This window comes from Capsicum annuum, chromosome 12, assembly GCF_002878395.1.
Source record: "Capsicum annuum cultivar UCD-10X-F1 chromosome 12, UCD10Xv1.1, whole genome shotgun sequence".
Taxonomy (NCBI): Eukaryota; Viridiplantae; Streptophyta; class Magnoliopsida; order Solanales; family Solanaceae; genus Capsicum; species Capsicum annuum.
The window spans coordinates 130892947-130915583 of record NC_061122.1 but is presented as its reverse complement, the minus strand read 5'-3'; the positions used below and the strand labels follow the sequence as shown (position 1 = coordinate 130915583).

At 35.1% G+C, this 22637-nt stretch overlaps 1 pseudogene; it reads left to right on the top strand.

Moving 5' to 3' along the window:
* The window catches only part of LOC107849208, a 44528-nt pseudogene extending 22937 nt beyond the window's left edge, over window positions 1-21591 (top strand).
* The last annotated feature ends 1046 nt before the right edge of the window (window positions 21592-22637 follow it).

Here is a 22637-nt window from a genome sequence, read left to right as displayed (position 1 = left end):
GTTGAGAAAAGTAAATGTTTTGGAGTTTATAAACCTAAAGCAAGGTATATAACAGTGCAGGAGTATTCACTCCAGTTTACTCAGTTAGCTAAATATGCCCTGTATGTTGTAGCAGATAGTAGAGTGAAGATGAGTAAGTTTATGTTAGGAGTGTCTAGCAGCGTGGTCAAGGAGTGTAGGACCGCAATGCTTATTAAGAAGAAATACATAGCTAGGCTCATGATCCATGCTCAGCAGATAGAGGAGGCCAAAAATAAAAAGAAGGAGAGAGAGAATAAGCAAGCGAGAACAGGTAGTTTCAATTTGGCTCAGCCTAAGTCAGAGGGTGGGAATCATTCTCAGTTCTGCCCAAAATCCATTGTTCCACTCCTTCCTTAGCCAGTGCTCCAGTACCAAAATTTAGAGATGGTAACCGAGATAGGGCATCGGGCCATAAACTCTAGGGTATTATTAGTAGTGCTCGAACAAATCCCCTTTGCCAGAAGTGCGGCTGAAACCACCTGGATATTTGTAGAGCTGGCAACGATGTGTGTTTCGGATATGGTAAGCTAGGCCATAAGGTTAGAAAGTGTCCTCCGGTTAGTTCACAGAGTCAGCATAACCGTCCCTCAACTTAGTCTGGTCGCTCGAATCAATAGAGTGCCTCTCCCAGTACCACCAGTGGGCAGCACCCAAATAAACTCTATCCTCTTCAATCCCGATAGGATCAAGAAAGTTTTCCTGATATGGTCCTTGGTACGTTATAATTTTTTTATTTCTATGTTTATGCTTTGCTATATCCAGGAGCTTTTTTGTCTTTTGTTACTCTATATATAGTAGTTAATTTCAGAGTCAGTCCTGAAATTCTAGTAGAGCCCTACTCAGTTTCTACCCTAGTGAATAAATCTATCATAGCCCGGTGGGTATGCAGGAACTGTCCTATTATGATATCTCAGAAAGTCACTTCAACAGATTTAGTTGAATTGGAGATGACTGATTTCGATGTCATTTTTGGCATGAGTTGGCTTCATTCTTGCTATCCCTCAGTTAACTACTGAAATAGATTTGTCCAATTTTTGTTTTCGAATGAACCCATCCTAGAGTTGAAGGATAGTACTTCAGGACTACCATCTCATTCATGTCCAGAACTCTAGTTCAAAAAACTCTACTCTTGAATCAGTATCAGTAGTATATGAATTCCCAGATATATTTCTTGAAAATCTTCTCAAAGTTTCTCCCGAAAGAAAAATTAATTTCATAATTGATCTTCTCCCAGATACTCAACCTATCTCTATCCTTCCAACTAGGATAGGGATCCCAGTCTAGTCCGATTGAAGGAATCAGTCAAAAATTAGAAGATAGAGGTTTTGTCCCAAGGGGGAATGGTGTTTTATATTGTCAGTTATTTGTGTATGTCAGGTGTAGATGACTTGAGGTAGCGAATTATTGTAGAAGTGCATGATGCGCGTTACTCTATTCATCCAGGGTTCACGAAGATATTCCATAATTTGCGGGAGATCTATCGGAGTGGGATGAAAAGAGACATTGCAGAATTTGTGGCTAAGTGCTCAACATGTCATCACGTTAAGATTAAGTATCAGAAGTGAGTCCGTACACGAGTTTAGTATTCCTACCTGGAAATGGGAAGAAGTGAACATAGACTTTGTGATAGGCTTGCCTCGTACTCATCGTCAGCATAATTTAGTTTGGGTTATTATAGATAGGATGACCAAATTAGCTTATTTCCTTCCAGTTCATACCTCCTATTCATTTGAGGATTATGCCAAACTCTATGTCATGGAATTGGTTAGATTACACGGTGTTCTTTTGTCCATTATCTCAGATAAAGGTACCTAGTTCACCTCTCATTTCTGGAAAGCATTCCAAAAAGGTCTTGGTACCCGAGTTTATCTCAGTACAACCTTTTATCCTCAGGCAGATGGTCAACCAAAAAGGACCATTCAGACTTTGGAAGATATGCTGTGAGCATGTGTGATAGACTTTAATGGTACTTGGGATGTCCACTTGCCTTTGATTGAGTTTGCATATAACAACAAATATCACTCGAGTATTTAGATGGCTCCGTTTAAGGCACTTTATGGAAGGAGTTATAGATCTCCTACTGGTTGGTTTGAAGTAGGTAAGGCCATAATAGAAGGGCCTGACTTGGTATTTGATACCTTAGAAAAGTTCCAGTTGATTAGGGAAAGGCTTAAGATAGCTCAGAGCTGACAGAAATCGTACATAGATGTGTGCAGAAAGGATCTTGTGTTCAAAATTGGTGAACATGTATACTTGAATATTTGTCCTATTGAAAGAATGAAGTATTTTAGTAAGAAGGGGAAACTCATTCCTCGATATGTTTGTCCTTACTGGATTCTCAGCCATTTCAAAAAGGTAGCTTATGAGCTTGAGTTACCTTCAGATTTATCTTCAGTTCATCCAGTGTTCCATGTCTCCTTGCTAAAGAAATGCATAGGTGACCCAACAGTTGTAGTCCCTATTAAAGGCACAGATATTCAGAACAGCCTCTCTTATGAAAAGATCCCTGTCGAAATCTTTGACTATCAGATTGGTAGACTAAGGAACAAATTAGTTTCTCTAGTCAAAGTTCGTTGGCGGAATCTGTCTATTGAGGGAGATACTTGGTAAGTAGAAGTAGACATACAAACCAAGTATTCTCAACTATTCTCCGCTACTCCAGACTTAGCTCAAGGTAATAGTTTCCTTAAACTTAATCAATTTCATATTAAGATTTCAGTTATAAATGTCGTATCAGTTCCCATTGCATGTTCAGTTATACTTTCATGAGCCAGTTTAGTCATGTATCCATGCATCATATATGCATGTTCAGTATATAGATTCGTTTTATCAGTAATCCCAGTCATGCATTCATTAATTATGTCCCGTTATATCCATGCATAAGTTATGCATATTCAATATGATAATTAATAATACCAGTAATATCAGTCATATAGTAATGTTCCAATGTTCATGACCAGTAAATAAGTTAGTATCTCAGTATTCTCAGTTTTAGCAGTCTCATTCGAGGACGAATGTTCCCAAAGAGAAGATAATGTAAGATCCCGCAATATCCAAAGCTTAATTCATTCCTTAAGTCTTGTCAAGGGGTCCCATACTTAGAATATTTTAGCTAAGTAATCAAACTTAGTGTCATTTTAGCCTATGAAGGTTGGCAATCTCATTTCACGACCTTTACATCCATTAAATTTTGATGTTCAAGTTGATTCATGATCTGGAATGTTCGTAGGTATTTTGGAACAAGTTTTGGATTTTTCAAACTTCAGTTAAAGCTCCGTTGGATTCCCAAAAAAGTAAATCAATGTGATTTTGCTACGTCACATTGACTATTTTCCCAATCTACCAGCATCTAATTCCAGTGAATCAATGTGATCATGGCACAACGCATTGGATGGCATCGACGTGCCGCATCGACCTGTGCGTCGATAACCCAATTTTCATTCATTAAAAGACTGCATTCTTGGGGGTATTTAGTTAGTTTTTCCCTTGACCCTCAGCCCCCAAAATATAAAATGAAACTCCCTATAGAGAAAATATACTCATTCATTCTCCAATTAGCTTAAGAACAAAACCTTAGGTGTTTAAATTTCAACTAAATAAGGCAAGATTAAACCATAAACTTTTAGGAATTCTTCAACACAGGCATGTGAAGTGTTCATCCAAGGGTTCCTTCCACCCTTGGAGTCCAAGAATCTCTTTTGAACTTCAAGTAGTTGATTTTATGAATTCTATGATTGGAATTAAAGTGTATACATAATTGCAATTTGGATTAAGTTCCTAATTCATGATTATATATATATATATATATATATATATATATATATCTCACGTGAAATTGATCATTTTTTATGTAGATTCATGTGAATCCATGATAAACCCTTGACTTATGAAATTAGATATGAATTATGATGCTCACTTGTTGTTCAATACTATGTGCATATACTATGCTCACCAAGTATGTGATAAATTGTCCATGTGAGCTATTAGGAGAATGAAATCATGTCAAGTTAGCTTATGTGCAAGTTATATCATGCAATTGTTTGTCAAAATGACCCAATGAATGAATGATGATCAAGTTCATAGTTTACATATTTCATGTTATGCCATGTCTCTTAATTTATGAAATCAAGTCCTGGGGTACTTATACCCAAAAATTTAGTTGATTACCTAGAGCCATGGTCAGTCATAGAACAGTATCAATTATGAAATGATCAGTAGAACTCTCAGTCAGTTACAGAACTCAGGAAAAATTAGTAGAATCCAAACTAGTCTAGTCTAACTCAGTATCCAATTCATACCTCGGTAAACTCAGTTAGCTAACAGAATTTAGTTGATTCCATCAGTTAATGGAGCTTAGTGAACTCAGTTCAGTTCAGCTAAATAGTAATCTCAGTAATCATTCAATCTATCCTAGTACAGACTAGAAATTAGTTCAGTGTCTATTCAGTTAAGAGTATGATCCAGCACCGAATAAATCCAGGGATGGGGGTATTTCTATCAATAGAGGGTCTGACCCTTAGTAGCAATCCCTGTGTTATAGAAATATGCAGCCAATATAGGTTGATGTGTCTTTTTGCTAGACATTATGAGGGTTGATACTTCTCATTTGATTTATTGTGCCAACGAGGGTAGACGTAAGATTTTTCTGTCAGAGAGGGATAACTCACAACTTGTCCTTACCCGTGGCATGGTATTGACACCTACCAAATTAGGGTTATAGGTTGGACCCCAAATCAGTTAGAAAAGGGGCATGTTGGCTAGATGATTACCTTCCACTATCTTAGTTCCAGTCTCAGTCTCAAAATAGAACTCAGTTCATTTCTGCAAATTCAGGACTATCAGACATGGTTACTCAGCTCAATACAGAACTCTGTTTATTTCCATAGTACTCAGAACTATAAGATACAGTCATTCAGATAATCACTAATATAGTATTCATAAATCCAAATATCGATTATCAATATTCCAATTTAGTACTCAGTATTAGCATAATCTCCATTATAGTCTATGTGTTCATGCACGTACTCTTACTCAGTCATACTCATGTAATTTAGTTATAATAGTTCATGCATATGAACCCATGTATTTTAGAATACCTCACTAAGTATACCAGTACATTCAAAGTACTGATGCATGTTTTTCTTTGCACTATGATTTCTTATATCATAGGTTCAGACGCATAGGCTCCAGAGCACCCTTGGTAGTCCAGATTCTCAGCTTTCAAAGTAGTGGTGAGTCCTCATAGTTAGAGGACATGATATTATTTATAGTACTTCAATTTTATTTTAGTAGATGGAGTTAGTTAGGGGTTTGTCCCATCAACTCCATAGTTCAGATAGTTAGAGGCTTTTTCAGACTAGATATTTTCAGACAATTGTTTAATTATTTAGTATTGATGTTCAGTTTTGGTATTGTGATACCATATTCAGTAATATTTATTGTATTGAACCTTATGGAAAGTTTTTGCCTTTTTCCACATATTTATAATATTTATTACATAATTATTGTAGCAGGTACCAGTCATGGATTAACTTGTGGTCCTTCGGGATTATGATCTCTGTGTAACATCCAGGGTACAAAATTGGAGTGTTACACCTTTTCTCATCAGGAAGCAATTTGTAAAGTTGTTGCCTTAATTCTTTATCTTGGTAATATTGACTTTATAGAAGAATGAGAGGTCAATTCATAAGTTATTAAAGAGGAAAAAGCCAAACTCCATCTCAAAAAATAGAGCGGAGCTTCTAATGTATGGCAGATTCTTAATGTCACCTTGCATACTCACATGCTATGTGGCTGTGATAATTGTTGGAGATTTTGACTTTCATAATATTTTAGGTGTGACCATATAGCTTTGGAAGATGCATTGGGCAAAAGGGTGATGATTACTCCTGAAGAAGTGATAAAACGAAGTCTTGACCCTGGTATTACTTAAATAAGTAGGGATGGTCTAGCTAAAACAATATATTCTAGACTATTTGATTGGCAAGAGGCTTATATTGATTCATCATCATGCATGACTGATATACTAGCCATTGTCTCTTGCAAGGAGCTGAAGACATATTTGTTTTCTTGTTTTTTATGCCTTTAATTTAATAAAAGAACTATTTTTTGCTTGTGTAAAGGGGAGTATAGAGTCAAAGTGCCTAGTTTTTTATAAGAATTCTGGCATATACTCTTTCTAAATAAAATTTATATATTTAAAAGTACTATATATAGCCCAACAGGGTTAATAATAAAAAATATCTTACAAAATTTCAAGAAAATTAAATTCAAAGAAAAACTATTTTAATTTCCCAAATAGTAGCATCTTCACATAAATCGCAATGAAAAGAGTATAATTCCCAACTATTGTAAATCAAGGATATAGAGAAACGTATTTGTTGTGATAGTAACAAATAAAGCATGTAGTTGTGAAAGAAATATGTTGATTTCAAATGTTAGTGTCACCTAAACTAATCATGAATTTGAAATAAAAGAAGAGAAAAATATATGCCAAGTTGAAGCCAATTTATATGTGCACACTTGTGTGGATAATGTATGTGTGTATGTACTCATTCACACTTGTTTTAATAATCTTCATTCTAAATGAGCATCCACATGGATTCAGACTTGAAATAAGCTTCCATAAATTAGTGCATAATTGATTTATTTTCAGAAATTCATATAGTATTCTTGCCTCTTGGAGAAATGCAGATTGGTGACAAGATAAATGTTTCAATCAGACAAGATCCCAACTCTAAATATCTCATTGGAATCCTTGATATATATGGATTTAAAAGCTTTAAGCATAACAGGTAGCTTCGAGTCTTTCGCTTCTATTTCCAATTACTACAACATTTGTTCCATTAATAAGAAATATCTACAAGAGTGTTCAAGGATTTCAACTATTTTTTTTGTGTCTCATTATATTAATGCATTGCAACTTTGAGAAATTCTGCATAAACTATACAAATGAAAAGGTGTAGTAAAATTTCAATCAAGTATATTTTCTGATATTGCTGACAGTGTAAGCATTGTTCTATGCATAGTTTCTCAAGTCTGTTGTGGCTTTGCAATATTTCTTCAAGATGGAACAAGAAGAATACACAAGAGAGGCCATTGATTGGAGCTATATTGAGTTTGCCGATAACCGAGATGTTTTAGATCTTATTGAAAATATAATTGCACTATTCTCTAACCATTTGAGAATTATTAATTGTTTAAACATTCATTGTTTAACCCGATGTTATATTCATCCAATGAAAACTTTTCAAAGGTAGCAAGGATAAGGTTTCATAAGTCAAAGTCCCTGTGGTATATTCTTGTTGTTAACATTTTCTATATGTTTAATCTATTTCGCCTAGGTAGGGTATAGGGGGAGAGAGGGTAATCTGGTTGTTGTTCTAATGAAACTGTTGTTTGTAGCACTCCCAACAATGGGTAAATAGCATTACTTTTCTCAAATGATTGAGTAGTGTAATTCTCTATGCTGCTCTTCTTCCCTAGAGAACGAAATCTATGGTGAAACTATTTCTCTATAATCTTTGTGAGTGTAAAAAAATTGGGAAAAAGAAACACTAAATTTGACCAGCATCATACTGAAACAATGTAGCATGAAAGTTCTATTTCCACCACAGAATTGTAAAAAGAAGTATTAAAGCTTTTTATAGGGTTACATCTAGCTCTGAAATTATTGTATTTATATTTGCAGAAACTAGGTGGAATTATTGCTCTTCTAGATGAAGCTTGGCACGATAAAATCCCATCTTGGTCTTTGTTATGAAAATTAGTTGATCGCCAGGTAATTACTACTTAAGATTATGTTCCCTATTCTTTTTGTATTATATCTGTGAAGTTCAAGATTGTAACTCTGTTTAAGATAATTGATAAAGTTTGTTATCATTGTATACCTCCATTGTCTAGTATGTTCCCAAAGTCGACACATGAAACATTCTCTAACAAGCTATGTCAGACATTCAAAGCTCATAAGCATTGTGTTAAGCCCAAACTGTCTCAAACAGATTTCATAATTTTGCATTATGCTGGAGAGGTGAGTGTGACTTCTAACAGTTATTTATGAATAGAGTAATTTGTTATGTGTATTCCTGATGTAATCTATTTTCAATTAGGTGCAATATCAATTTGACCAATTTCTAGTCAAAAACAAGGACTATATAGTGCCTGAACATCAAAACCTTCTTTATGCTTTAAAATGCTCTTTTATTGAAGGACTCTTCCCTTTATTAGGTGAAGAGACTTCAAAGTCTTCTTCAATCGGTTCACGCTTTAAGGTATTCTTGCATTTTCTATGTGTCACTGCTCATCAAGGGCCCTGTTTTGATTTATGTACATGATGAAACTCTGAGTTACCTTTTCCTATATGCTGATTATTCTTAGTCTTCCTTCTAAAACTATCAATTTTTTATGTGCTGATGATAATTACAAATTGGAAATATAGTTACAACTACAGAAGTTGATGAAGACACTGAATTCTATAGAACCTCACTACATCAGATATGTAAAGCCTAATAATCTCCTAAAACCTGCTATATTTGAAAATGAAAACATTATGAGACAATTGCTTTGTGGTGTAAATAATCTCTATCTTAGCAAATCCCGACATAGTCATATGAGGTATACTAATGTTGTGATCACTACCCAGGTCAGTACTTTACTTACATTTCCCACTGCGTAGTGAGCTAGTCTTCCCTATATTCCTTGTAGTAACACCTCCAGCTAGCTCAAGTTTAATGTCTCAAGCAGATGGAATCCTAATTCTCAACATAACTCTCCTTCACAAGAATGTTCATTTCTTGATAATGTCTATTATCTTTCTTAGTTAAGTAAACTATTAATTTGTTATGGTTTAAGGTCTAAGACATGAAAAGTGAGTACTCTCTTGTTAACTTTTAAACTCCACTTGATTAATTATAGTACTTTATGATATTAGATTAGTTATACATAAATTTAGGAGCTGGGAAGCACCTCATATTATCATTGAACCTTATCTATATGTATAATCTTGTAATTTAAGTCCTCTGCTTTGAGTTTGATGATATCTCTTCAAATTGAAGGGTGTTTTCTAAAATAAAAAAAAGTTTTTATAGCAATGGTGATTGTGATTTTGTGTGGACTGACCAAGGTTGAACACGTAAGTTAATACTACCATTAGGGACTCGAATTAAAGAGCTACCTGAAGCAAAAATAGAAGAAGACTAGGCACTCCTCATGCCCAATTAATTGTTCCAAGCATATAGTTTATGTTATATAGGTAGTGTATACTTCTAAAGACATGAGTCAACAATGTGACAAATTAATATGTAATTCTTATGAAAGTAATTAAAGTCATATTTAAGGTATGTAAAATCTATTCTCTCTTTTTTATGGAATTATTCATGACTATAACAAATATACTAATGACTTTTATGATGGATATAAAGTACAACTTAACTATTTACCTATTTAAAACCAAGTTGCAATAGGTGGCAGGTGGGCTATCCAAATTACAGATTCAGAATTTAATATAAATTGCACTAAGCTTTGATGATGTTGTTGTTTCATATCAACACTATAAACTTCTGAATGTTAAATAAGTACTTGATTTTTCATCTAAGGTGTATATATATTCATGTACGAGATAAAAGAAGTTGTTGAGGAACTTTAAGCAATTGTTTGGGTTAAGATTCATACTCTTCAAGCATTGGTTGGACTGTTATGTGTTATACGACTAAAATTTGTGTATACTCTATAACTCGCACTCTTGTTCACTTCTGATAAATTTCTAATATTATCATTATGTTATCTTTTTTTCACCTTATATAGTCATTTTGGTATCTTTGTAGTCATGCAAGACACTTGTTTAACTCGCCCACTTGTACGGGTTGCATGACCACTTGGCATGCTTGTTGTTTATCCTTCTTGTGATTGTGTCTTTGTCAATATTAGTATGCCTCTTGTTTTGAATCTTTTTCCATTTTGACTATGTTTAATTTTCTCTTTATGCTGAAATTGCTACAGTCAATTTGGCAAATTCATTGAGTTTTAGTTTGACAAACATGGAAGGATATCAAAAGCAATAATTAGGACCTATCTCCTCGAGAGATCCTATGTTTGCAAGATTTCTGATCCCAAGCACAATTACCACTATTTTCACCTTCTTTGCATGGGTCCCCAAGAGGTATTTTTCTGTTATAATATAAACTTAACATTATAAATGTTTATCGATTGTATCAAATTATTTTTGTTATAGTATGTTGCTAAGAATCTTCCTATCACTAAAGGAGATTGATAAGTAAAATCTAGGACATCCCAAATTATTTCGCTATCTTAACTAGTCAAAGTGCTTTGAGCTAGTTGGTGTGAGCGATGCAGAAAAGTAACTTGCCACTATAAGAGCAATGGATGTCATGGGAATTAGTAAAGAGGACTAGGTCTATAACTTGTACAACTTTGCCAGCTTTATATTTTTATTTTCCTTATAATAAAGAATAAGTAAACACTACCTCTTACTCTCTCCGTCACTCTCTCTCTCTTTCCCCTTCTATAAGACCTCTCAAAATCGTAAGCTTAATTTAGTACTTTAGGCTTGACAAGGGGTCCCAGACTTAGAATATTTTAGCAAAGTACTCAGAATTAGTGTCATTTTATCCTACGAAGGTTGGTAATATCATTTAGCGACCTTTGCGTACATTAAATATTGATGTTTAGGTTGATTAATTATCAAGAATGTCCGTAGGTGTTTCCGGACAAGTTTCGGATATTTTGGACTTCGTTTGAAGCTTTGTTGGAATCCTAAATAGTTGATCAATGCGATCTTGGCATGCCGCATCGACTAATGCATTGATTAATATTTTCCATAGCTACCAGCATCTAATTCCAATAAATTGACGTGATCATGGTGCGATCCATTGGCTATCGTGTCGATGCAATTGACGCACCGCATCGACCTGCACATCGGTAACCCAGTTTTCAATCATTAAAAGACCACATTCTTGGGGTTAATTAGGTCTTTTTTCCCTCGACGCTTAGCCCCGAAAATATGAAATTAACCTCCTTATAAAGCAAATATATTCATTCATTCTCCAATAAGCTCAAGAACAAAACCCTAGGGCATAAATTTCAAATCAAGACCGCAAGATTTAAGCATAAACTTTCAGGAATTCTTCAACACCGGTATGTGAAGTGTTAATCCAAGGGTTCCTTCCACCCTTGGAGTCCAAGAATCTCTTTTGAATTTCAAGTAGTTGATTTTATTAATTTAATGATTGGAATTAAAGTCTATTCGTGATTTCTATTTGGATTAAGTTCGTAATTCATGATTATATATATATATCATATATGAAATTGATCATTGTGTGTGTAGATTCATGTGAATCCACAATAAACCCTTGACTTGTGAAATTAGATATGAATTATGATGCTCACTTGTTGTTCAATACTATGTGCATATACTATGCTCACCAAGTGTTTGATGAATTGTCCATGTGAACTATTAAGAGAATAAAATCATGTCAAATTAGCTTATGTGCAAGTTATATCATGCAAATGTTTGTCAAAATGCCCCAATGTATAAATGATGATCAATGTCATAGTTTACATGTTTCATGTTATGCCATGTCTCTTAATTAATGCTATAGATTCCTGGGGGTACTTGTACCCAACAATTTAGCTGATTACCTTAATCCATGGTCAGCCATATAACAATATCAGTTATGATACAATCAGTAGAACTCTCTATTAGTTATAAAACTTAGGGAAACTCAGTAGAATCCAGACTAGTCCTGTCTAACTCTGTATCCAGTTCAGACCTCGGTAAACTCAGTTAGCTTACTAAATTTAGTAGTATTCTACCAGTCAAAAAATCTCAGTGAACTCTATTCAGTTCAGCTAAACAGTAATCTCAGTAACCATTCTGTCCAGTCTAGTGCAGATTAGAGATTAGTTTAGTGTCTATTAAGTTGGGAGTAGGAATCAACACCGAGTTAACCCAGGGATGGGAGTATTCCTATCAGTAGAGGGTTTGACCCTTCGTAGTAATCCCTACATTACATAACTACATAGCCAGCGTAGGTTGAGGTATCTTCCTGCCAGACATTATGAGGGTTGATACTTTTATCCGACTTATCCTACCACTGAGGGTTGACCTAAGATCTTCTTGTTAGAGAGGGTTAACTCACATCTTATCCTTACCAGTGGCACGGTATTAACACCCTTCCAACTGGTTTACATGTTGGACCCCAAATCAATTAGAGAAGGGGCATGTCAGTTAGATGATTACCTCCCACATTCTCAGTTCTAGTCTCAGTCTCAGAATAGAACTCAGTTCAGTTCTACAGATTCAGGACTATCAGACATGGTCACTCAGCTCAGTATGGAACTCTGTATGGCTCCACTATACCCAGAACTATTAGATACAGCCATTAGGATAATCAATAATACTGTATTCATAAACCCAGATATCGGTTATCATATTTCGATTCAGTACTCAGTATTAGCATGATCTTAGTTACAGTCTATGTGTTCATACATATACTCTTACTCAGTCATACTCATGTTATTCTGTTATTATTTTTCATGCATATGAACCCATGCATTTCAGCCTACCTCACTGAGCATACTAGTACATTCAAAGTACTGACGCATGCTTTTCTTTGTGCTATGATGTTTTATACCATTGGTTCAGATGCACGGGCTCTAGAGCACCCTTAGTAGTTCATATTCTTAGCTTTCATAGTAGTGGTGAGTCCTCATAATTTGAGGAAATGCTTGTTATATACAGTACTTCTATTTTATTTAAGTAGATGGAGTTAGTTGGGGGCTTGTCCCATCAACTTCATAATTCAAATAGTTAGAGTCTATTTCAGACTAAAGTATTTTTAGACAGTTGTTTAGTTTTTCAGTATTGATGTTCAGTTTTGGTATTATGATACTATATTGAGTAATATTTATAGTACTGAACCTAATGGCAACTTTTCACCTATTTTGCATATTTATAATATTTATTACACAGTTAATGCAGCAGGTTCAGGTCATGGGTTAGCTTGTAGTCCTTTGGGATTATGGGCATCGTGTAGCATCCAGGGTACAGACTCAGGGTGTTACAAACTTGGTATTAGAGTCTAAGGTTCAAAAGAGTCCTGAGAAATCTAAAATCCCCATCTAGTAGATTCTTATGTATGGCTGTGTTGCACGCCACACTTATGGACAAGAGGCTACGAGATATTTTAGGAAAAGTTTCCATTCTTTCAGTATTCATGTCATGCGAGTGAGCATGAGCTCCAATTACACTCTCTTTGTAATCCTAGTTTCTCTTCCATATATAGAATATGCCTCCAAAGAGGACTCAGGGAAGATGAATGGGAGATCATTCAGCCCCTTAGTCCATCATCCAAGTCCTTTGGGTGAGCATGTCTCATATCTGAAGTTTAGAGCATCCTCTACCACCCTAGATTATTGTGTAGAAGCACAGAATGAACGTCCAACTATGGTTTCATCCAACCCTTATGGCCAATACTGCTGCTGCCAGGATTTCATGCTTTCCTCAAATAAACCCTCCATCATTTATCAGGTCTAAGTCAGATGAGGACTCTCAGGAATTTCTTGATCAGGTGCAGAAGGTTACCAATATCATGGGGTGACTGTTATTGAGAGCACTAATTTGGCTTCATATCAGTTATAGGACGTGGCTCACTCATGGTTCAAATAGTAGAAGGCAGAGAAGGTCGTTGATGTAGGGTCCATAGAATGGAAGGAGTTTGCACTTGTTTTTTTGGATAGGTTCTTCCCGCTAGAGTTGAGGAAAGTGAATGTTTTGGAGTTTATAAACCTGAAGCAGGGTATATGATAGTGCAGAAGTATTCTCTTATGTTTAGTTAGTTAGCCAGATATGCCCCATATGTTGTAGCAGATAGTAGTGCGAAGATGAGTAAGTTTGTTTCAGGAGTGTCTAGTAGCATGGTCAAGGAGTGTAGGATCGCAATGCTTATTAAGAAAAAATAAATAGCCAGGCTCATGGTCTATGCTCAGCAGATAGAGGAGGCTAAGAATAAAGAGAAAGAGAGAGAGAATAAAAGAACGAGAACAGGTAGTTTCAATATGGCTCAGCCTAAGTCAGAAGGTACATTCTCAGTTCTACCCAAAAGCCACTATTCCACTCCTTCCTCAGCCAGTGCTCCTGTACAAAAATTTAGAGATAGCAACCTAGATAGGGCATCAGGCCCTAAACTCTAGGGTAATATTAGTAGTGCTCGAACCAATCCCCTTTGCCAATAGTTCAGCTGAAACCACCAAGATATTTGCAGAGGTGGCAGCGATGTGTGTTTCAGATATGGTAAAACAGGCCACAGGGTCATACAGTGTCCTCAGGTTAGTTCATAGATTTAGCATAACCGCCCCCCAACTTAATCTTGTCGCTCGAATCAGCAGGGTGCCTCTCCCAGTACCACCAGTGGGAAGCGCCCAAATAAAATCTATGCTCTTCAGTCTCGATATGATCAAGAAAGTTCTCCTGATGTTATCCTTGGTACGTTATAAGTTTTTCATTTGCATATTTATGCTTTGCTAGATCCAGGAGATTCTTTGTCTTTTGTTACTCTATATATAGAACTTGATTTTAGAGTCATCCCTAAAATTCTAGTAGAGCCTTACTCAGTTTCTACCCTAGTGAATAAATCTATCATAATTCGGTAGGTATACAGGAACTATCCGGTTATGATATCCCAAAAAGTCACTTAAGCAGATTTAGTCGAATTGGAGATGACTGATTTCAATATCATTCTTGGCATGGATTGGCTTCATTCCTGCTATGCCTCAGTTAATTGCTGAAATAGATTTGTCCAGTTTTAGTTTTCGAATGAACCCATCCTAGAGTTGAATGGTAGTACTTCAGCACTTAGGGACCAACTTATTTCTTACCTTTGGGCTAGAAAGATAATATCTAAGGGATGTGTCTACCATATCGTTTGTGTCCAGGACTCTAGTTCAAAAACCCTACTCTTGAATCAGTATCAGTAGTATAAGAATTCCCAAATATGTTTCTCGAAGATCTTCCAGGAGTTTCTCCCAAAAGGAAAATTTATTTCGGAATTGACCTTTTCCCAGATACTCAGCCCATCTCTATCCTTCCAACGAGTATAGAGATCCCAGTCTAGTCCAGTTGAAGAAATCAGTCAAAAATTGGAAGGTAGACGTTTTCTCCCAAGGGGGAATAGTATTTTACATTATCAGAGTTATTTGTGTATCTCAGGTGTAGATCACTTGAGGAAGCAAATTATTGTAGAAGAGCATGGTGCGCATTACTCTATTTATCTAGGGGCCACAAAGATGTTCCATAATTTGCGAGAGATCTATTGGAGTAGGATGAAAAGAGACATTACTGAATTTATGGCTAAGTGCTCAATATGTCAGCAGGTTAAGATTGAGCATCAGAAGTGGGTTTGTGCAAGAGTTTAGTATTCCCACCTAGAAATGGGAAGAAGTGAACATAAACTTCGTGACAGGCTTGCCTCGTACTCACCGTTAGCATATTTCGGTTTGGGTCATTGTAGACAGGATGACCAAATCAGCTCATTTTCTTCCAGTTCATACCTCCTATTCATCTGAGGATTATGCCAAACTCTATGTTAGGGAGTTGGTCAGATTGTATGGTGTTCTATTGTCCATTATCTCAAATGGAGGTACCTAGTTCAGTTCTCATTTCTAGAAAGCATTCCAAAAAGGTCTTGGTACCCGAGTTCATCTTAGTACAACCTTTCATCCTTAGATAGATGGTCAACCAGAAAGGACCATCCAGACCTTTGAATATATGTTGTGATCATGTGTGATAGACTTTAAAGGTATTTGGTATGACCACTTGCCTTTGATTAAGTTTGCATATAACAACAGCTATCACTCGAGTATTTAGATGGCTCCGTTTGAGGCACTTTATGAGAGGAATTGTAGATCTTCTACAGGTTGGTTTAAAGTGGTGAGGCCACATTAGTAAGGCCTGACTTGGTGTTTGATACCTTTGAGAAGTTTCAGTTGATCAGGAAAAGGCTTAAGATAGCTAAAAGCCGACAGAAATCGTATGCAGATGTGTGCAGAAAGGATCTCGAGCTCAAAATTACTGACCATGTGTAATTGAAGATCTATCCTATTATAAGAGTGAAGTATTTTGGCAAGAAAGGGAAACTCAATCCCTGATATTTTGGTCCTTATCAGATTTTCAGCCATTTTGGAAAGGTAGCTTACGAGCTTGAGTTATCTTCAAATTTATCTTTAGTTCAACCAGTGTTCCATATCTCCTTGCTAAAGAAATGCATAGGTGACCCAACAGTTGTAATCCCTATTGAGGGCACAAATATTCAGAACTTCCTTTCGTATACAGAGATCTCTGTTGAAATCTTTGACTATCAGATTTGTAGACTAAGAAACAAAGAAGTTCCTCTAGTCAAAGTTTTTTGGTAGAATTAGTCCATTGAGGGAGATACTTGGGAAGCAGAAGTATACATTCAAACCAAGTGTCCTCAACTATTCTCCGCTAATCCAGACACAGCTCAAGGTAATAGTTTCCTTAAGCTTAATCAGTTTCATATTTAGATATTTTTATAAACATGGTATCAGTTCCCATTGCATGTTTAGTTATACGTTCATGAGCCATTTTAGTCATGTATCCATGCATCAGATATGCATGTTTAGTATATAGATTCATTTTATCAATAATCTCAGTCATGCATTTATGAATCATGTCCGGTTATATCCATGCAAAAGATATCCATATTCAGTATGATAATTCAAAATACCAGTAATATCAGTCACATAGTCATGTTCCAGATATTCATGACCATTAAATAAGTCAGTCTCTCAGTATTCTCAATCTCTACAGTCTTATTCGAGGATGAATGTTCCCAAAGAGGAGATAATGTAAGACCCCGCAAACTCCAAAGCTTAATTCATTGATTTAGTCTTGTCAAGGGGTCCCAGACTTAGAATATTTTAGCTAAGTAATCAAACTTAGTGTCATTTTAGCATATGAAGGTTGGCAATCTCATTTCACGGCCTTTACGTCCATTAAATTTTGATGCTCAGGTTGATTCATGAACAATAATGTCCTTAGGTGTTTTCGGACAAGTTTTGGATTTTTTGAACTTCGTTTGAAGCTTCGTTGGAATCCAAAAATAGTGGATCAATGCGATCTTGGCATACCGCATCGACTATCACGTTGATTAATATTTTCCCTATCTACCAACGTCCAATTCCAGTGAATCAATATGATCATGGTGCAATGCGTTGGATGGCATCGACACGGCGCATCGACCTGCGCATCGGTAACCCAATTTTCATTCATTAAAAGACCGCATTCTTGGGGGTATTTAGGTATTTTTTCCCTCGACCCTCATCCCCCAAAATATAAAATTAAACTCCCTATAGAGCAAATATACTCATTCATCCTCCAATTAGCTTAAGAACAAACCCCTAGGTGTTTAAATATCAACTAAAGAATTCAAGATTAAACAATAAACTTTTAGGAATTCTTCAACAGAAGTATGTGAAGTGTTTATCCAAGTGTTCCTTCCACCCTTGGAGTTCAAGAATCTCTTTTGAACTTCAAGTAGTTGATTTTATGAATTCCATGATTGGAATTAAAGTGTATACATGAGTGTTATTTGGATAAAGTTCCTAATTCATGATTATATATATCTCTCATGTGAAATTGATCATTTTTTATGTAGATTTATGTGAATCCATGATAAACCCTTGACTTGTGAAATTAGATATGTATTATGATGCTCACTTGTGTTCAATACTATGTACATATACTATGCTCACCAAGTATGTGATAAATTGTCCATGTGAGCTATTAGGAGAATGAAATCATGTCAAGTTAGATTATGTGCAAGTTATATCATGCAAGTGTTTGTCAAAATGCCCCAATGAATGAATGATGATCAAGTTCATAGTTTACATGTTACATGTTATGCCATGTCTCTTAATTTATGAAATTGAGTCCTGGGAGTACTTGTACCCAAAAATTTAGTTGATTACCTAGAGATATGGTCTGTCATAGAACAGTATCAGTTATGACATAATTAGTAGAACTCTCAGTCAATTACAGAACTCAGGAAAAATTAGTAGAATCCAGACTAGTCCAGTCTAACTGAGTATCCAATTCAGACCTCGATAAACTCAGTCAACTAAAAGAATTTAGTAGATTCCATCAGGTAACAAAGCTTAGTCAACTCGGTTCAGTTCAGCTAAACAGTAATCTTACTAAACTTTTAGTCTAGCCTAGTATAGACTAGAAATTAGTTTAGTATCTATTCAGTTGGGAGTATGATTCAGTACCGAGTTAACCCAGGGATGGGGTTATTCTTATTAATAGAGGGTCTGACCCTTAGTAGCAATCCCTGATTTATAGAAATACGGAGCCAATATAGGTTGATATGTCTTTTTCCAGACATTATGAGGGTTGATACTTCTCATTTGAGTTATCCTTCCAGCGAGGGTGGACGTAAGAGCTTCCTGTTAGAGAGGGTTAAATCACAACTTATCCTTACTTGTGGCACGGTATTGACACCTTTTAAACTGGGGTTATAATCAGTTAAAGGAGGGCATATTGGTTAGATGATTACCTCCCACTGTCTCAATTCTAGTCTCAGTCTCAAAATAGAACTCAGTTCAGTTCTACAGATTCAGGACTATCAGACATGGTCACTCAGCTTAGTACAGAACTCTATATATTTCCACAGTACTCAGAATTATAAGATACTGGTATTTAGATAATTAATAATATAGTACTCGTAAACAAAGATATCGGTTATCAGTATTCCAATTTAGTACTCAGTATTAGCACAATCTTCCTTATAGTCTATATGTTCATGCATGTACTCTTACTCAGTCACACTCATGTTATTCAGTTATTATAGTTCATGCATATGAACCCATGTATTTTAGCCTACCTTACTGAGCATACCAATACATTCAAAGTACTGACATATGTTTTACTTTGCACTATGATTTATTATATCATAGTTTAGATGCACGGGCACCAAAGCACCCTTGGCAGTTCAGATTCTTAGTTTTCAAAATAGTGGTGAGTCTTAATGATTCAAGGACATGCTTATTATTTATAGTACTTCAATTTTTTTTTGTAAATGGAGTTAGTCGGGGGTTTGTCCCATCAACTTCACAGTTCAGACAGTTAAAGTCTTTTTCAGACTAGAGTATTTTTAGACAATTGTTTAATTTTTTTGTATTTATGTTCAGTTTTGGTATTGTGATACTATATTTGGTAATATTTATTGTATTGAACCTTATGGCAAGTTTCTGCCTATTTCCACATATTTACAGTATTTATTACATAGTTATTACAGCAGGTACCAGTCATGGTTAGATCATGGTCCTTCTGAATTATGAGCTCCGTGTAACATCCAGAGTACAGACTCGGTGTATTACACCTTCCCTCATCAGGAAGCAATTTTTAAAGTTGTTGTCTTAATTATTTACTTGGTAATATTGACTTTGCGAAAAGATGAGAGGTCAATTCATCAGTTATTAAAAGGAAAAAAGCCAATCTCCATCTCAAAAACTACAGCGGAGCTTCCAATGTATGGCATATTCTTAATGTCACCATGCATACTCAGATGCTATTTGGCTGTGATAATTGTTGGAGATTTTGACTTTCATAATATTTTAGGTGTGACCATGTAGCTTTGGAATATGTATTATGCAAAAGGGTGATGATTATTCCTGAAGAAGTGATAAAATTAAGTCTTAACCCTGGTAGTGCTTAAATAAGTAGGGATGGTCTAGCTAAAATAATATATTCTAGACTATTTGATTGGCAAGAGGCTTAGATTGATTCATCATCATGCATGATTGATATACTAGCCGTTGTCTTTTGCAAGGCGCAGAAGACGTATTTGTTTGCTTGTGTTTTATGCCTTTAATTTTATAAAAGAACTATTTGTTGCTTATGTAAAGGGGAGTATAGATTCAAAGTTCCTAGTTTTTTTATATGAATTCTGGCATATATTCTTTCTAAATAAAATTTATATATTTAAAAAGTACTATATATAGCCCAACAGGGTTAATAATCCAAAATATATTACAAAATTTCAAGAAAATTAAAGTCAAGGAAAGACTATTTTTATTTCCCAAATAGCAGTATCTTCACATAAATCGGGATGAAAAGAGTATGATTTCCAATTATTGTAAATTAAGGATTTGGAGAAACGTATTTGCTGTGATAGTAACAAATAAAGCATGTAGTTGTGAAAGAAATATGTTGATTTTAGATGTTAGTGTCACTTAAACTAATCATTAATTAGAAATAAAAGAAAAGAAAAATATATGCCAAGTTGAAGCCAATATATGTGTGCGCATTTCTGTGGATAATGTATGTGTGTATGTACTCATTGACACTTGTTTTAATAATTTTTTTCTAAATCAGCATCCACGTGGATTCAGACTTGAAATAAGTTTCCATAAATTAGTGTATGATTGATTTACTTTTCACAAATTCATGTATAGTATTCTTGCCTCTTAGAGAAATGTAGGTTGGTGATAAGATAAATTTTTCAATCAGACAAGATCCTAACTCTAAATATCTCATTAGAGTCCTTGATATATATGGTTTTTAAAGCTTTAAGCACAATAGGTAGCTACGAGTCTTTCGCTTCTATTTCCAATTACTATAACATTTGTTCCATTAATAAGAAATATCTACATGAGTGTTCAAGGATTTCCAACTCTTTTTTGTGTGTCTCATTATATCAATACATTGCAGCTTTGAGCAATTCTGCATAAACTATACAAATGAAAAGGTGCAACAAGATTTTAAGCTAGTATATTTTTCGATATTGCTGACAGTGTAAGCATTTTTCTATTCATGGTTTCTCAAGTCTGTTGTGGCGTTGTAGCATTTCTTCAAGATGGAACAAGAATAATACTTAAGAGAGGCCATTGATTGGAGCTATATTGAGTTTGTAGATAACCAAGATATTTTAGATCATATTGAAAAGATAATTGCATTATTCTCTGACCATTTGAGAATTAATAATTATTTAAAAATTCATTATTCAACCCAATATTATGTTTATCCAATGAAAACTTTTAAAAAGTGGCAAGGATGAGGTATCATGAGTCAAAGTTCCAATGGTAGATTCTTATTGTTAATATTTTCTATATATTTAATTAATTTCCCCTAGGTGCGGTATAGGGTGAGGGGGGAGGGTAATCTGGATATTATTCTAATGAAACTATCATTTGTAGCTCTCCCAACAATGGGTAAATAATTGAGTAGTGTAATTCTCTATACTGCTCTTCTTCTCTAAAGAACAAAATCCATGATGAAACTATTTCTCTATAATCTTTGTGAGGGTAAAAAGTCTGTGAAAAAGAAACACTTAATTTGACCAGCATCATACTGAAACTATGTAGTATGAAAGTTCAACTTCCACCACAGAATTCTAAAATGAAGTATTAAAGCTTTTCATAGTGTTACATCTAGCTCTGTAATTGTTGTATTTATCTTTGCAGAAAAGAGGTGGAATTCTTTCTCTTCTAGATGAAGCTCGGTATGATAAAATCCCATCTTGGTCTTTGTTATGAAAATTAGTGGTACGCTACGTAATTACTACTTAAGATTTTGCTCCCTATTCTTTTTGTATTATAGCTGTGGAGTTAAAGATTGTAACTCTATTTAAGCTAATTGATGAAGTTTTTTTATCATTGTTTACCTTCATTTTCCATTATGGTCCCAAAGTCAACACATGAAACATTCTCTAACAAGCTATGTCAGATATTCAAAGTTCATAAGCATTGTGCTAAGCCCAAATTGTCCCGTACAGATTTTATAATTTCACATTATGCTTGAGAGGTGAGTGTGACTTCTAATAGCTATTTATGAATAGAGTAATTTACCATTTCCATTCCAGATGTAATCCATTTTCTATTAGGTGCAATCTCAATTTGACCAATTTCTAGACAAAAGCAAGGACTATATTATGCCTGAACATCAAGACCTTCTTTGTGCTTTAAAATGCTCTTTTATAGAAGGACTCTTCCCTTTATTAGGTGAACAGACTTCAAAGTCTTCTTCAATCGATTCACACTTTTAGGTATTCTTGCATTTGCTATGTGTCACTTCTCATTAAGGGCCCTGATTTGATTTATGTACATGATGAAACTCTGAATTACCTTTTCCTATATGCTGATCATTATTTGTCTTCCTTCTAAAATAGTCAGTTTTTTATGTGCCGATGATAATTACAAACTGGAAATGCAGTTACAACTATAGCAGTTGAAGGAGACACTTAATGCTAAAGAACTTCACCGCATCAGATATGTAAAGTTTAATAATCTCCTAAAACTTGCTACATTTGAAAATAAAAACATTATGATACAATTGCTTTATGGTGTAAGTAATCTCTATCTTAGCCAATCCCAGCATAGTCATATGTGATACACTAATGTTGTGATCACTGCCCAGGTTAATCCTTTACTTACTTTTCCCACTGTGTAGTGCGCTAGTCTTCGCCATATTCCTTGTAGTAACACCCCCAGCCAGCTCAAGTTTGATGTCTCAAGCAGATAAAATCCTAATTCTCAATATCTCTCCTAACTCTCTTTCACAAGAATGTTCATATCTTGATAAT